General features: G+C 37.4%; 1 protein-coding gene and 1 pseudogene across 1 annotated transcript in view; both read left to right on the forward strand.

Annotated features, from left to right (window-relative positions):
• LOC109083683 (E3 ubiquitin-protein ligase RFWD3-like) overlaps positions 1–16,919 on the forward strand; it is a 512,102-nt gene that overhangs the window by 126,577 nt on the left and 368,606 nt on the right. The window lies entirely within an intron of this gene.
• On the forward strand, positions 685–15,749 carry LOC122143723 (annotated as a pseudogene).

Genomic DNA, 16,919 nt, shown 5'->3' on the forward strand with positions numbered 1-16,919 from the left:
GTAGATGTTTGTGTACAATGTTTTATTTAACATGTTTTACAACTTACAGATATGTTACAAACTACTTAGATGCTATTTGCTATATATAGTGTGTATGTATTGTGTAAGTGTTATTATGCTACTGTTTTTGATAGTGATGACACAGTTTCTTAGAGATAGTGTCATGACGGTCATTGCATTTGTCTCACAAAATGTGGAATCCTTTCAGCAATTATCTGGCTGCTCTATCTGTGGGCCTTTTTGATTTTCACACCACGGACACTAAACAATCTAGGCAAACTGTCTAAACTAAATTACACATGCAGACACTCATAGGAGTAGTTTTAAAGGGCTAATTAGTCAGTCTGAGAACTTTACATTTTATTTTTGAAAGAGAAAATTGAGATCAATCTGGACCTCTGTGACCTCTAGCTGGCTATGGCCATGCACAGACACACACACACACACACATTTATTTAAACATATTAATATATATAGATACAGTAGTCAACATTTGAAGTGGATCAAAACCTTTCATCAAAGATGAAACAATACAAAAACAAAACCCGTTCTTGTCTTAGGACAACTTTGATGAACTTCTTTGATCCACTACTGTATATCGACATGTGAAATAATGTCTCTCCTATATCAGTTCAAGAGTATTGTAGGTAGGTGATTATCTTCAAAAAGAAGAGACCTCGACAGATGACGAAAGAGTCACCAACAGGTAAGATTTGTGAATACTTACAATTGTAAATCACATTAACATTTATATACTGTATGCACAAATCATCATATGAAGAAAGTCTTGACAACATTAAGTCAAGACTTCTGCAAGTAAGTTACAATATTCCGAAAAAAAAAAAGAGCACGACAAATGACAAAAGAGTCGCCAAGAGGTAAGATTTGTACGATTAGGGAGAGGCCATCCCAGATGCAATTATTTAAAAGAAAAAAAAATCTGGCAAATTGGCCTTAGCTCTGGTGCAGAACTAAGGGCGGGACAGACCAGTCGTGTGCCCTTAATACAGTCTGTTAGCACTCTGTGTGGGATGGCTAGAAATGGTCCAAGAGCGCAACGCTGAGCATTGCACACCTTCTTTTAAAAAAAATAGAGGCCACTCTTACAGGCCAGAGAAGCAAGGAAGCTCTTCCACAGCACTATGTGCAGGATGGCTGGCAGTAGACCTAGAGGGCTACTCTGTGCATTGCACACCTCAGCCACATGGTTGAGGCTGTCAGTTCCCCCCACCGAAACACTTGGAGATAGCACTAGCGGGTGTCATGGTGGGTGGGATAGCACACCCTAGGTTGCCTAAAAACAAAAATAATAATAAATTTAAATGACAACAAATCTAAAGGCCAGATAAAATTATTTTGAAATAAATAAAACATTATTTGTGCATATCTAAATCATCAATATATATCATTACTTGTTTGTTATATTTTACAGGATATCCTTTACCAATATTAAAAGGATATCCGTTGTTTACCCAATATGTAAAAGTTGATCAATATTGGTTATTAATATTATTTATATTAATTAAGGTATACTGTGTATTTTAATCTTAAATGCAAATTGTTATGAATGTTTATTAAAATGCTTTTTGGTCACATATAATAAAAATGCAATTCATATTGCTCTGCATTTAACCAAATGCATTTGCATACTGGAGTCAGTTTGTGATGTTGAGCTGCTGCCCAGGGGCTATCTCTTAACAACAAGCAAGCTCAAAAAAGTATCTTTAAACTCCTTCATAGAATATACCCTGCTAAACATTAAGTAAATATTAATAATAAAAAAGACATTGATCAAAGCTGCAGCTCTTTTGGCAAAATGCGCTTGACTTTATTGTTTGGAATGTTGATGTAAATTTTATTCTACAGTAAAAGATTCTTTTAGGTATTTTTTTAAGTCCAAAGATAAACAAGTCCACATGTATTTTTAATTTATTTATTAATTTGTTTGTTTTTATTATAGTGGCTAAATTTCACATTCATGAATATATATTTCTTCTTTTGTTCAATGCTCATTTACATACATTCTGCCTATCGCCACCTTATTGATGGTTATGCAATCATTTTAAAAAAATTTGAATTTAATAATCACTGAGAATTTGAATTATTTTGTTTGTTTGATGCTAATTAAATAATAATCCATATCACATGTATATTTTTATTATAAATAAAATACATTATAGAAAATGCAGATCCATGATGTGTGAGACGACAATAAAATATAAATATATTAGAATAAAATAAAATTACCTTCTTATAATAGTGTTTTATAATTAATATATAGAGATAACTATTATATACGACAATAAATAAAAAATAATAACTCAAATAATATATAATGAATAGAATAATGTAATATTACTTATAGTAGGCTAGTGTTTTATAATTAATATATCACATATATAAAATTGTTTATTAAATACCTTCAATGCAAAAAAATATATATGAGTATGGCAAGATGTCTTAAAATGTATTTTCTTTTTTATCATTTAAACTTAGACCACATTATTATATTACCTTTATGACTTTTTTCACATAAATGACAGTTTGATTTTTCTTTAATCTTTTTTGTGCATTTATTTAAAGACCACATGTACCATTTTTTTGTTACTGGTGTTATCTTACTTCTTTGGCAATTTTAAAGTTTTTTTTGAAATATTATTTCTAAATTCCAAACAATGGATGTCAGGAAACTAAATCAGTGCACAGGCTTCTGAACTAATCGCCGATGGCTGATAGACTTCACGATGTTGAGATGCCATCACAGTATGGTGAGGGGTGTAACATTTCCGTCACACGCTTGAGAAATTCAGCCAATCACAACTCACTGGATAGCTGGCCAATCAGAGCACACCTCGCTTTTCAGAGTGCTGAGCTTTTGTAAAAATCGACGCGTTCCAGAAGGCGGGGCAGAGAGGAGAAACAATAATGTACAGTATGTGGAAAATAATGTGTTTTTTTTAAACTTAAACCAAATTTCATTACACCAAATACACAAAATAATGTTCTTTTGTTTTTAGCAACGTCATATGACCGCTTTAAGCGTAAAGGAGCAACCATATCTAAAAATGCTAGAGAGCGTCCATAGTTTCTGTTACATCATCATGTTTTTCTGAGCTATTGGATGTGTTGAGGAATTGAGATAAATCAGGACGGTTACTTACACAGCAGTGTTTTGTGGTAGAAGTGATGAGTCTACCATACTTGTAACAGTTTTAGCTATATGAAGTTTACACGAGACCCAAAGCAACTCACAAACGAGGAACATCACAAATCATTCAAGTCTCAAAGATACTCACAGTACTGCAATACCAAACTTTAAAAGCTGAAAAGTAAAACTTTTAATAACATTCATTTACAAGAAGTGACTGTTTTCCCCTCGTTGTGAAGGATTCAGCAGGTGCTGCTCACTCATGGGCTGCAGAGGAGTGGAGCGGAGAGAATACGATATTAAATAATAAGACAAACGTACAATATTCCTCATCATTGCTGATTTGTCCTGACTGCGTCTACAACAATAGTTGTTTTTGTAGCCAATTTTAAATTTAAACTGTAGCATAGCCTGAGCTGAAATTTACTGTAATGTGTGAAGAAGAAGAAAAACATCACAATCAAGATATAAGTTCACATCAACAAACCTTCCACCGTCCAGACACACACTGCATCACAGACCTGCCCTACACATGAAGAAATACACAGAGAATATAATAATACCAAACATTTCGAAATGGTGCTGTGTCAAACATTAAGATAAAGCACACACACATTAATATATTTATATTTGCTTTATTCCAGGGTTTTAAAAGCAGTTTGGAGGAAATGAGATTAGCATCTTGTTTTAAAATGTACAGAATGTCTGTCTTTTGTGTCTTCTATTATCTGCGGCCTCGACTCAAATATAAGAGAAGATGTTTGTTGTTGTACGTGTTCAGTGTATTATTTCCAGCATGGGCTAGTTACTCAAGGAATGCAATATATTAATCATTACTAGTTACTCCTTTCAAAAGTAATATCGTTACTTTACGTAATTAGTTACACTACTAGGTACTGCCCAACACTGATTATTTCATCATTTTATAGAGATATACTAATAATAATCATCTGCTGTAGGACTGTGTCTGTGAATGGGACTCAATGGAGAAGCGGGTCTCGCGAGACCTCAGCGCCCCCTGGAGGAAGAGACGAGTTATTTACACAACCAATGAAATCGTCTGCATGCATACAAGGACCCAAAGTCTCCTTTTACTGCCTGTTCAAAGCTAAATTACATTTTATTGATGGCTATATATATCTATATATCACTAAAAATAATTGTAACATTAAAAACATACTTAATAAATAAAATTACTTATTTTTTACATAAAAAAATAATTTTTAAAACGAAAGCAACTTATTGGAAATCTTATCCAGGCGTCACGCAGGCGGCTTGCGGGGTCCTGTTGGTGGAAATGTCATTCAGCGCAGCAGTTACTCAACACTAAATAAACGGATGATTCTGTTCAGAGCGACTGTCGTGAGGGATTCAGGCCGAAGTGAGGTGCTCATGGCTGGGCTGCTCTCCGCGGCGGCGGCGGCTTCCGTGCGCTCCGGATCCAGAGCTTACTGCCCGCGCTTCAACACTGCAGCAGCACTCCCCCTCTCAGCAGCAGCTTGGAGACTCACGCCCCCCCCCCCCCCCCCCCCCCCCCTCCCCCCCTGCTTTTTCCCCCCCTCTCCCCCCCCCCCGCCCCCCCCCCCCCCCCCTCCCCCCCCTTTCCCCTCCCCCCCCCCCCCCCCCCCCCGCTGCTCCCCCCCCCCCCCCCCCCCCCCCCCCGTCCGCCCCCCCCCCCCTCTCCACGGGTGAGAGAGAGACCCCCGCACCCCCCCCCCCCCCCCCCCCCCCCCCCCCCCATTACCACAGAGAGAGATGAGTGAGTCCCCCTCCCCCCCCGCCGGTGAGAGAGAGAGAGAGAGACTCACTGAGAGATAGAGAGACAAGATTTAATATTCCATCTGACGCACACCCTGATTTATATATATAATGTTTTCACCTTTAAAAGTATAATTTGGCCTGCTTTCCGTGTCGGTCCAGAGCTATTATCTGTATGACTCAGTGCGAGGAGAGAGAGTTTGTGTGTGTATATGTATCTATCTACCTATATAATATATATATATATATATATATATATATATATATATAGTTGAGTTATGTAATAGCTTGTGTTATGCATCAGTCTTATATACACTGCTGACATGTGTCTGTTGTGATGTAACACGTCTTTGTCATGATGTAACACGTCTTTGTCGTGATGTAACACGCCTTTGTCGTGATGTAACACGCCTTTGTCGTGTTGTAACACTTCTTTGTCGTGATGTAACACGTCTTTGTCGTGATGTAACACGTCTTTGTCGTGATGTAACACGTCTTTGTCGTGATGTAACATCTTTGTCGTGATGTAACACGTCTTTGTCGTGATGTAACACGTCTTTGTCGTGATGTAACACGTCTTTGTCGTGATGTAACACGTCTTTGTCGAGATGTAACACGCCTTTGTCGCGATGTAACACGTCTTTGTCGCGATGTAACACGCCTTTGTCGTGATGTAACACGCCTTTGTCGTGTTGTAACACTTCTTTGTCGTGATGTAACACGTCTTTGTCGTGATGTAACACATAGCTGTGTCGTGATGTAACACGTCTTTGTCGTGATGTAACATCTTTGTCGTGTTGTAACACTTCTTTGTCGTGATGTAACACGTCTTTGTCGCGATGTAACACGCCTTTGTCGCGATGTAACACGTCTTTGTCGCGATGTAACACGTCTTTGTCGTGATGTAACACGCCTTTGTCGTGATGTAACACATAGCCGTGTCATGATGAGTGAGCTTGAGCTGTTTCATATCTGACAGAGAGCTCCTTTCCTTCTCTCTCAGTTTTTAGCCCTGAACCACCTTAAACCAGGATCATCCGCAGGGAATCGTTACACGTTCCCGCTCTTGTCTTATTCCACCGACGCACCCAAAGGTAAGGCATCACCAGACGCGTGACGGTATCAGTTTTCACTTGAATCATAATTCATAGACTGTCATAAATATTTTAGATGGTAAAGCAAGTGGAGGAGGAGGAAGGAAAAGGAGGGAGGGAAAGACTGGAAGAGTCGATTGTTACAGGTAAACACTGAAAACAACATTCATGTTCTACCCCCAAAATCTATAGAAAATGGTCTTTATTTATTAAAAAGGTGTTTCTTGTGTTTATTAAAAATAAAAATTGCATGTATATATAATTTTTTTACTGCTATTTTTACTACTATTTTATTATTTACTAGTATTTTAGCATTATTGCAGTAAGCATGTGTGTTTAATATGTCCCTCAGGGGGACGTACCGTGGGACGATAAGGATTTCCGCTATATTTTGATCACAATGGCAGGTGTTGCATCCGTCCTGCTGTACCTCTACCTCCGAGATCCGGGCCGAGAGATTACCTGGAAGGATTTCGTCCATCGGTACCTGGGCAGAGGACTGGTGAGAACACGTCTGTGATTTACAGGAAGGATTATGACGTGTGAATGCTGAACATAGCTTCTAGCCTGTCGGTGTGTGGAGAATGTTGGCAGTGTTGTGTGTCTTTTTCTCGATAATGAACACATTTCAAAGGTCTTCAAGGATCACAGCCGCTCAGTGAAGTGCTGTTGTGTCCATGGGTTTCCACACAGGTTGACCGTTTGGAGGTGGTGAACAAACAGTTTGTCAAGGTCGTCCTGGTCCCCGGGGCTGACAGCTCTGAAGGAGTGAGCTACGTGTGGTTTAACATCGGCAGCGTGGACACGTTTGAGAGGAATCTGGAAGCTGCTCACTATGAGCTGGGTCTGGAGCCGTCCCATAGAGCAGCAGTGGTCTACACCTCCGAGAGTGATGGGTGAGTCTGGCGTGACTCCATCAAAGGAATGTTTTAATTTTACGTGCATACATAAAACTACTGTTCAGAAGTTTGGGGTAAGTTTAAAAAAAAATAAAAAATTAAGGCTCTTCTGCTGACCAAGGCTGCATTTATTTGATTAAAAATACAATAAAAAAGTGTCATATTGTGATATATTAGTACAATAACAGTTTTCTATTGTAATATAGTTTTTAAAATATAATTTATTCCTGTGATCACAGCTGAATTTACAGCATCATAAGGCAGTCTTCAGTGTCACATGATCTTCAGAAATCACTCTAATATGAGGATTTTCTGCTGAAGAAACATTTCTGATTATTATCCATGTTCAAAACAGTTGTGCTGCTGAATATTTAGTGATGCAATTTTTTTCAGTATCTCTGTTGAATAGAAAGTAAAAAAAAAAAAAAAAAAAAAATGAACTTTGTAATATTATTAAACTCTTTAATGTTAATTAAAAATTAAATCAAAAAATAGTAATTTCTAAGTAATCTTAATCACTCCAAACATTTGAATCGTGTACAAAATGATATGTTTATTAATGTAAAAAATGTAATATTTTGTAATATTTTGAAATTGTTCTCGCCTGTTAATTATATTTTATTTTCATTTGTTTTGCCCAAAGTTTTGGTCAGATTTTTTGCATTTTCTGTAATCAACACAATATGTTGACTATAGAAAATGTATAATAAAAAGGAATTTAGTTTGTCTATATATTTATTTGAAGTATGTTTTTAACAAATAGCAATTTATTCAAAACATGTTTTCAATAAACGACAGTAGAAGCATTCAAATAATGTGTTTTTAATAAATATATAATTATTTAAATTTTGTGTCTTGATAAATAACAATGTGATCTTTTTTTAAATAAAAAATGAATAAAATAATTAAAATACATTTTCATCAGTTCCATTCCAGGTAAACAGGTAAATAGCAGAACATCTTATTTGTTAGTTAGTGCTAGCTAACATGACATTAATAAGTTACTCAATATCAATAACTTGCAATATTGAGTTTAAAACAGATAAAAACCACAAAACAACAGTCACCTGTGAATTCATTGGTTTATTGCTGTAAGTAATGAGCAGAGTCTTGATCGTTCCAAAGTGATGGACGGTTTATTGCTGTAAGTCTAGAGCCGTTAAAAAACCACTACTAAATAATATTAAACTTAACTAATAAACATATGTTTCTGCTACTATTACCTTGCTCTTTCTCCAGGTCTTTCTTTGATGAGTTTCATTCCCACCCTGCTTTTAATTGGCTTCTTGCTTTTCACTCTGCGACGTGGTCCAATGGGAGGAGGGATGGGCGGAGGAAGGGGCGGGCCCTTCAGAATGAGCGAATCAACCGCCAAGATGATGACGGACAATATAGACATCAAGTTTAAGGATGTGGCTGGATGCGAAGAAGCCAAGGTGGAGATCATGGAGTTTTGTCAATTTCCTAAAGAGAACCCACAACAATACCTGGATTTGGGTGCTAAGATCCCTAAGGTACGACATTCCAGAAGGAACACCACTGGGGAGATTATAGGCGGGGGCATTGTTATTAATTGACGTTCTTTGTGTTTCTTCAGGGGTGCTATGCTGTCCGGTCCTCCGGGAAACCGGTATTTTAAACGCTGCTCGCGCTAAAGCCACTGCCGGAGAGGCAAACGTTCCCTTCATTTCAGTCAACGGCTCAGAGTTTCTGGAGATGTTTGTTGGAGTTGGTCCAGCCAGAGTAAGTCTGAAGCAGTGAACTGTTGATTTCCAATGATTGTAAATTCTATTACAATTAAATCATTTTGTCATCAGGTGAGAGACATGTTTGCTATGGCGAGGAAGAACGCCCCGTGCATCCTCTTCATTGATGAGATTGATGCTGTGGGGAGGAAACGGGGCGGAGGGAATTTCGGTGGGCAGAGTGAACAGGAAAACACACTCAATCAGCTGTTGGTGGAAATGGACGGTAAGCGGTCCGAGGTTTGATAAAGAGGTCATTGGAGAGATTAAAGTCATGGAAGTCATGGAAAACTCTGGTAGTTTCATTCGTATGCATGCTGTTGAGATCTTGACTTGTGTTTTAATCTGAAAAATCCTTTGTCAAATCAACATTATAACTATTTTTTGTTTTATACAGGTTTCAATACAAGTACAAATGTTGTAGTTCTGGCTGGGTACGCCAACAGGCCGGATGTCCTTGACCCTGCACTGATGCGACCGGGGAGGTTTGACAGACAGATTTACTTGGGTAAGAGCTTTCCCCTTCAGTTCAGTGCCACAGAATATATACAATATTTAGTGATCAAGTGATATATTACATCATTTGATGCTTGGTACATTTTTTCTGTTTAGCCAGAAAGTATCAGAAGTGTGTCTTTTATTTTGACAGCACTGAGATATCAGCACCTGAATGCAGCTCCATTCTCCCCCTTTAATAATTACTGTCCTGTTAACAATTCTGTCTAATACATTATATAAAATGGAAGAAGTATAAGAAATGTTATTATAGTTTCTGAATTCCTGTTATTATTAGTATTAGTAGAAAAGTATAATACTTTATCATATACCATCAGCCTTCAGCAAATACACAGTTAAATCATGTAAACAGGTCTTTGAATATCTAATAATAAATATTAATTTTCACCTGGTCTTTATTAACACAATATGCTTTTCCAGAGCATTTTTTAACTTTGTCTTTATTTTTCTTTAAAACAAAAAAAAAAAAAAAAAAAAAAAAAAAAAAAACTACATTAGGATTTCAGAATCAAGATGTTGCTATCTAAAGGTTAAGTTTATTTTTTAAGCTATTTTTTAAGTTAACTCTTTTTTTTTCTAATTCAGTAAATTTATTATGTAAATGAATTGCAGCGAGTGTTATTTACTGTTTTTAAAACAATATTCATGTGTAGTGGGGCTTAGAACAAATATGTTCCAATATCTAAGGTTTGTACTGTGTCAATCCTTCAGGACCTCCTGATATTAAGGGTCGAGCATCCATATTCAAAAGTGCATCTGCGGCCACACTCAAAATGGACCCGAGTCTGGACCGTGATGGCATTGCGAGGAAGATGGCAGCTGCTACGCCTGGGTTCACTGGTGAGTGAGCACTGACTTAGTTAGACACTCATTTTCCTATTGAACAGAATAAATGTGCAAGCCATAGCAGAAAAATTATATGTTGTATGATAATTATGTATTTGAAATTCATGTTTGAGCATAGAATGATGTAGTTGATTTGATATTGAAATATTCATAAGTGTAGCCATAATATTGCTGTGTTATTGAAATATAAATACCCTAATTTTTTCTCTCCTCCAGGTGCTGATATTGCAAATGTCTGTAATGAAGCAGCTCTCATTGCTGCTAGACATCTGAATGAATTCATCAATGTTAAGCACTTTGAGCAGGCCATCGACAGAGTCATCGGAGGTAAACGGAAGAGCTTAGAATCGCAGTATATCCAACAAACATCCTACTAAGTATGATTTAAATGTTCAGATCTGTAAGTCATATTAGTGACGTCAGCAGTGACCTGTGGTGTACCTCAGGATTCAGTCCTGGGCCCAATTCTTTTTCTTATCTTCATGCTTCCTTCCATTAGATAATGAAAAGTAGGGATATTTTTTTTTTATTCAGTCCTTTTTAGTGGTGCTGAAGCTTGAGTTGGCTTATGCAGCTTTAACTATCCTAAATTTAAAAATATAGCTGCAAGCAGCAATTACGGGGCCAAGCACTCTTAAGCAAAATTAGTAGTTAAGCATGGCATGGAGCATCAGACCAAATGCAACAATGAGTAATAAAAGCAATTTTAGGATGATTGTAATTGAAATGGCTGAAAAATCATAAATTCAACCTCTAGTAATATTATTAAATGGCTTAGCACTTTTGACCGACAGGTGGCGCTGTAATCAAATCATCTTGGTGTGTTCTATGTGAGGTGACAATGGCAGACACAAAGTTTGTGTCATCATATCAAAGCTTCGCAAAGATATATAGCCTCAGAATCATTTTGGCACCATGCCTAAAATGTGTAACAGTGCTGTTTGTCAATCAACACGAAATTAATAACTTTTTGTCAGCGCAGTCTGAAGATGATCTGACTCGATTTTGGTGAAAATTGGACCAACAGTTGAGGAGGAGTTAGAAAAAGTAGGTTTTTAATAAGTCAAAATGGCGGACAGGGAGGTCAGATTTCATAAGCGAAAATTTGTATGCATGTTGCCGGCACAACCCAAGGAATATTTTGAGACCTGTTTCATTACAATAGCCTAATGCAATCAAACGTTATTAGCATTTTTAGAAATTTTATAATTAAAGGTTAATGAATGGTTTATTACTCTTGGCCAATAGGTGGCGCTGTTACCAAATTGATGTGCCGTGGTCAGTGTGAGGTGACAATGGCACATACAAAGTTTGGTGTCAATATGTCAGATCTTTTTCAGAGATACAGCCCCCAGATGCAGTTTGGCATCTTTCTAGCAAATTCGTTCATGCGCTAAACGAAAACCATTTCGTGTATCGACACGAAATCCATAACTTTTTGCCAGCTTGGTCTGAAGATGATCTGAGCCAAATTTGGTGAAAATCAGACCAAAGATCTAGGAGTTTGTAAAAGTAGGATTTCAACATGAATCAAAATGGTGGACAGGAAGTTCAGCCAATATTGGTAAAATTGGTATCGGTGTTCTCGTCACAATACAAGGAATCTATCAACATCAGTCCGATTACAATAGGTTAATGTAAACAAAAGTTATTAGCATTTCTCAAAATTTCATTAAAGTGAAGTGAAAGTGACGTGGCATACAGCCAAGTATGGTGACCCATACTCAGAATTGGTGCTCTGCATTTAACCCATCCAAAGTGCACACACACAGCAGTGAACACACACACACACCGTGATCACACACCCGGAGCAGTGGGCAGCCATTTATGCTGCGGCGCCCGGGGAGCAGTTGGGGGTTCTTTGCCTTGCTCAAGGGCACCTCAGTCGTGGTATTGCCGGCCCGAGACTCAACCCACAACCTTAGTGTTAGGAGTCAAACTCTCTAACCACTAGGCCATGACTTCCCCATTATAACTTTTGACCACAAGGTGGCACTGCCCCCAAATTTTTGAGTACCATGAGGGTATGGAGCCAAATAATAATAATTATTTTTGTAATTATTTTTGTAAGATACGCTAATGCGTTCGTAAAATTCAGCATTTTAGAACATAGTTCAAAATGGCCGACACATAAAATTGCTGACCTGGGTTTCATTCGATTCGGCATGATGCACCGAATCTAAAGAGAGCATTTTTATGATGTTTGGCCAAAGCATTCAGAAGTTATGAGCAAAAATATGCATTTTTCAAATCTCCTTACCACTAGTCGGCACAGTGCCGAAACACTGTAGGTAGTCTCAGGTGATGCTTGTTATAACACACACCAAGTTTGGTCTCAATAGGCCAAACCGTTGCGGAAATATACCCTCACGTCCACTTTTGCATGCTTTTTGTAGAATTCGTTCACGTGCTATTCGGAAACGGTATTACTAATCAACTTGAATTCCATAACTTTTTGCCAGCGTGGTCTGAAGATGATCTGGTTAAATTTTCGTGACAATTGGTTCAATGGTCTAGGATGAGTTCAAAAAAGTAGTTTTTACAAACAATTGAAAATAGCGAAAAAACAAAACCTTACGATTTTTGTATTTTGGTGTCCTTTCGACTCGGCAAGGAATCAGAGGAAAAAATTATTTTAATTTTGTGGTTTACGGTTCAAAAGTTATTAGCATAACATTTTTGAAAGTTTAGACAAGTGGTGGCGCTAGAGAGTTTGAGTTAGAGACTCTTAATTTGCTATGGTAACTTTTCTCACTGTCCTCTAGCAGTGTGCCAAATTTCACAACTTTCCCGCAAGCGCTTCTATGGGCTGCCATAGACTTGCAGCGGAAGAAAAAAAATCACGCTAACGGATACAATAGGTGCCTAAGCACCTTTGGTGCTTGGCCCCTAATAAAATGCATTTCTTAGTAATGTCATATTTTTTTTTGCTCTAATGTTACAGGTCTGGAGAAGAAGACTCAGGTTTTACAACCCAATGAGAAAAAGACTGTAGCCTATCATGAAGCAGGGCATGCTGTAGTGGGCTGGTTTCTCCAACATGCTGACCCATTGCTCAAGGTGATGTAATTTCCCAAAATATATTTTAAATCCCAATGACTTCAGTCACCATATGAAACAAATAACATATATTTTAGCTTCAAATTAAAAAAAAAAGAAAAGTTAATTGCTTTGTCATTAGCTTTGCTTAAAAAAGTTAACAATGAACAATGGGCAAAACTGACTATGTATAAACTATAAACTTCATGTTACAGCACCAGCAATAGCATTGTAGCTATATAGTTTAATTTAAATTGCGCCATTCATCTTTAAATGTTTTTATTGAAATGTATTGGGTTCGTTCTCACATTCCCTAATTTTATGTTCCAGGTTTCTATAATTCCAAGAGGAAAAGGCCTGGGCTATGCACAGTACCTTCCAAAAGAGCAGTATTTATATACACGGGAGCAGCTATTCGACAGGATGTGTATGATGCTTGGTGGGCGCGTGGCAGAGCGGGTGTTTTTTGACAGGATCACGACTGGGGCTCATGACGACCTTAAGAAGGTCACACAGTCAGCATATGCTCAGGTAAAGATATTGTGCTTGCTTTGTATCATAAATTCAGTGGTTCAGTGTGCTACAGCATTTGCTGCAGCAACATGGCAACATTATGTACTTTTATTTTCATTTAGCAGAAAATTTTCTCCAAATGTACAATCCATTTGGAGTAGAACTGAAACTAATAATTATTTTGTTAATCTGCTAACAATCTAATGGATTGATTCTTTGACTGTTCTGTCAGTTAACGCAATGATAATTCAACACAGTTTTAATATCCCAATCTTTGGCACATATCACCTTTATTTGACAGTTTTTACTTCCCCTTCTTTTCTGTTGTAGATTGTGCAGTTTGGGATGAGCGAGAAAGTGGGGCAGGTGTCATTTGACCTGCCCCGGCAGGGTGAGATGGTTCTGGAGAAGCCCTACAGTGAGGCTACGGCAGAACTCATTGATGAGGAGGTCAGAGATCTGATCGACCGGGCCTTTCAGAGAACACTGGAACTCATCACTGAGAAACGAGAGCAGGTGGAGATGGTGAGAACAACCATCAGGCTGATTTTATTTTATCCTGGAAAACAGTGGTGCCTCATGGTGTGCTTGGATTTCTAGCTTTAAATAGTGTAAAATCTAGTTGCCATTACAACAGCCCTCAAAATAATGCCAGAGATGTCAGAACTAGTGACCTGTGGAGTGCCTCAGGGTTCAGTCCTAGGTCCCACTATTTTTCTCATCTACTTGCTTACTTTCTTTAAATAAGGCAAATTAGAACCATACTCTTCAGCAGTTATTTTGAGGTCACTCAGCTCTACTTTAAATCAATTCATTCATTATTTATTTATAAAGCACATTTAAAAAAAAAAAACAACCCAAGGTTGACCAAAGTACTGTACAGATCAAGAGGCACAAATAATAAGACAAAAACAAAAATGATACATTAGAAACCCACACTTAAAAAATGTGTTTTAAGTTTTAATTTAAAAGAGGAGAGTGATGATACTGCTAGGAATTCCATTCCAGAGTTTGGGGCCTGCTATCGCAAAAGCTCGTTCTCCACAATGTTTTAACCTAGATCTACAAACAGAAAGCAATCCAAGGTTGCCGGATCTAAGCTTAGATGGGTTGTGACAACGTAGAACGTCAATTAGATACGTTAGTGCTAGCCCATGTAGTGCTTTAAAAACAAAATAAATTACATTTTAAATTCTATTCTCAGTTTGACTCAAAGTTTTTAGTTCATACTGTGAGATTTATAGCTCCGATTTGAGTGAAGTTAAGCTTTCAAAAGAGCTTTACACACTGTGCTTAACCCTGCTTTAAACCCTGGATAAAGGAACATTTCATGGTTGTAATTTAGAAGTGGGGCTAGCACTGCTTTTTTTGAAAATTTGAATCATTGTAAAACATAATGCAAAATAACCCAGGATTCTGTTGTTCCAGGATTTAGACTGAACCAGGGTTAAATATTTCAAGCATGAAAAACTGCATTAAAGTAACCATCTCTGTCAGGTGGTTGATGCAAATATGCATTTGCTTTTTTTAATAGGTCGGTAAGCGTTTGCTGGAAAAAGAAGTCCTAGACAAAGCTGATATGATAGAGTTGCTGGGGCCCAGGCCATTTGAGGAGAGGTCCACATATGAGGAGTTTGTGGAGGGCACTGGAAGCTTTGAGGAAGATACAAGTCTTCCAGAAGGGTTGAAGGACTGGAACAAAGAGAGAGGAGAAACCCAGGAAGAACCTCCAGCTTCACAGGAAAAACAGGCTGCTTGAAACAAAACATTTCCACCTGCCTCTCACACTTGCCTTACTGTGGAAACTCAGTGGGAAAACAGAGTCTTCTTTGCTTAAAAGAGGAAGATTGTGAGTTTTGTTAGTATCTGCATTTCAGTTCCCTTGTTTAACTCAAAGCAGGGGATTTTTACTGAATTTGAAATGCCTTAATCTGTGCATTTTGTTGGCATAAACTTAAACACCCAACACCATGAACTCTTTATGCCAGGTCAACAACTTAAAATTATCTTATTTGTTATTTTTATCCTTCTGTTTCTGCCATTATATAATAAACTAAATTCTATACCTTTATTCTCTCTTCTTCTTAATAGAAGTGCAAGAAATGTAAATTTGTACAACTTTCATTTGTTTAAGAAAAAAATGTTTTGAAAGTGAAATTGTGATTATTTAAATTAAAGGTTTTGTTTCATACATTATATTTCTCATGGTCTACTTAGAATGTAAGTCAAGTTTTCTTGCACATAAGAAAACTTGTCATAATTTATTCTTTCATGACCAATTTCCACCTTTTATCTGACCCTTGGAATTAATTGGATCATTTTTGCAGCTTGAAACTGTTAGTATTTTATGAATTCACCACTTCACCGTGGTTATATTTACAGTTTCTACTCTGTAGAAAGGGCAAAAAAAACCTTTTCTAGCACTTAAAATGTTGTTATATTGTATCTCTATGCACCATACAGTCTACACTGACATCAGCAGAAGTAGGGCATAGCTAGATGATTTATCATACTTCCTCTTCCAAGCATTCTGTTCATCAGGGACGCTCCCATTTTAGATGGGTGAGATTTAGCCAAGTATCGTGCAGAATCAATGCTATCTACAAATATAATGGTAATACACTGAGCTACATAATCTTGCTATTATTTTAGGTTGTTAACAAATTATGAAAGAGTATAAAAGCCCAGTTTATGTTTGTGGATATTCTTTACAAAAGGCTTCTCCTCAGACAAAAGCACCTTTTGTTGGACTGTTCTTTAGTCTGAAAGACGAGCCTCTTAAGCTGCGCATCACGTGCTGCCTTCTGTATCATGCTTTGGTGTCTGCATGACCAGTGCTGCCCATATAATCTATTTAATTAAATTGTACCATGTTGTCTCCATTTAGAGCTAATTGAGAGGGTGTTGTGTCAAGACATGGTTTCTATAGCAATAAATACAGTAAAATGGATAGGAGAAAGAAAAATAAGAAAAACAATCTGATCTTAGACATTTCACATTTATTCCTGTTAGTTTCTTGTCCTCCTTGATTTGGCAGACTTGTTAATGATTCTGGTAGTTTGTAAAGTTCTTCTCCGATGTGATCATGCTTGACATCACTGAACCCTGTAATAACCCTGGTGACATATACAATACAACTTTTTGATAGGAGTTCAGAAATTTGTACAACAGAATTTTACTCTTAGGGGTTTGCATTAGGACTTCCCACCCAATAGTTTTTTTTTTTCTCTTTTGTGGATCAGGCATATTTTCCTGCTGTGCACCGGTGATCACAACTGAGGACTTTGATTTGAATGTTATCTTGATGTGAAATTGTGAATGACATTTAATGATACAGAGTGGTTAAAAACATATTGCTTAA

Source organism: Cyprinus carpio, unplaced genomic scaffold (assembly GCF_018340385.1).
Source record: "Cyprinus carpio isolate SPL01 unplaced genomic scaffold, ASM1834038v1 S000006493, whole genome shotgun sequence".
NCBI lineage: Eukaryota > Metazoa > Chordata > Actinopteri > Cypriniformes > Cyprinidae > Cyprinus > Cyprinus carpio.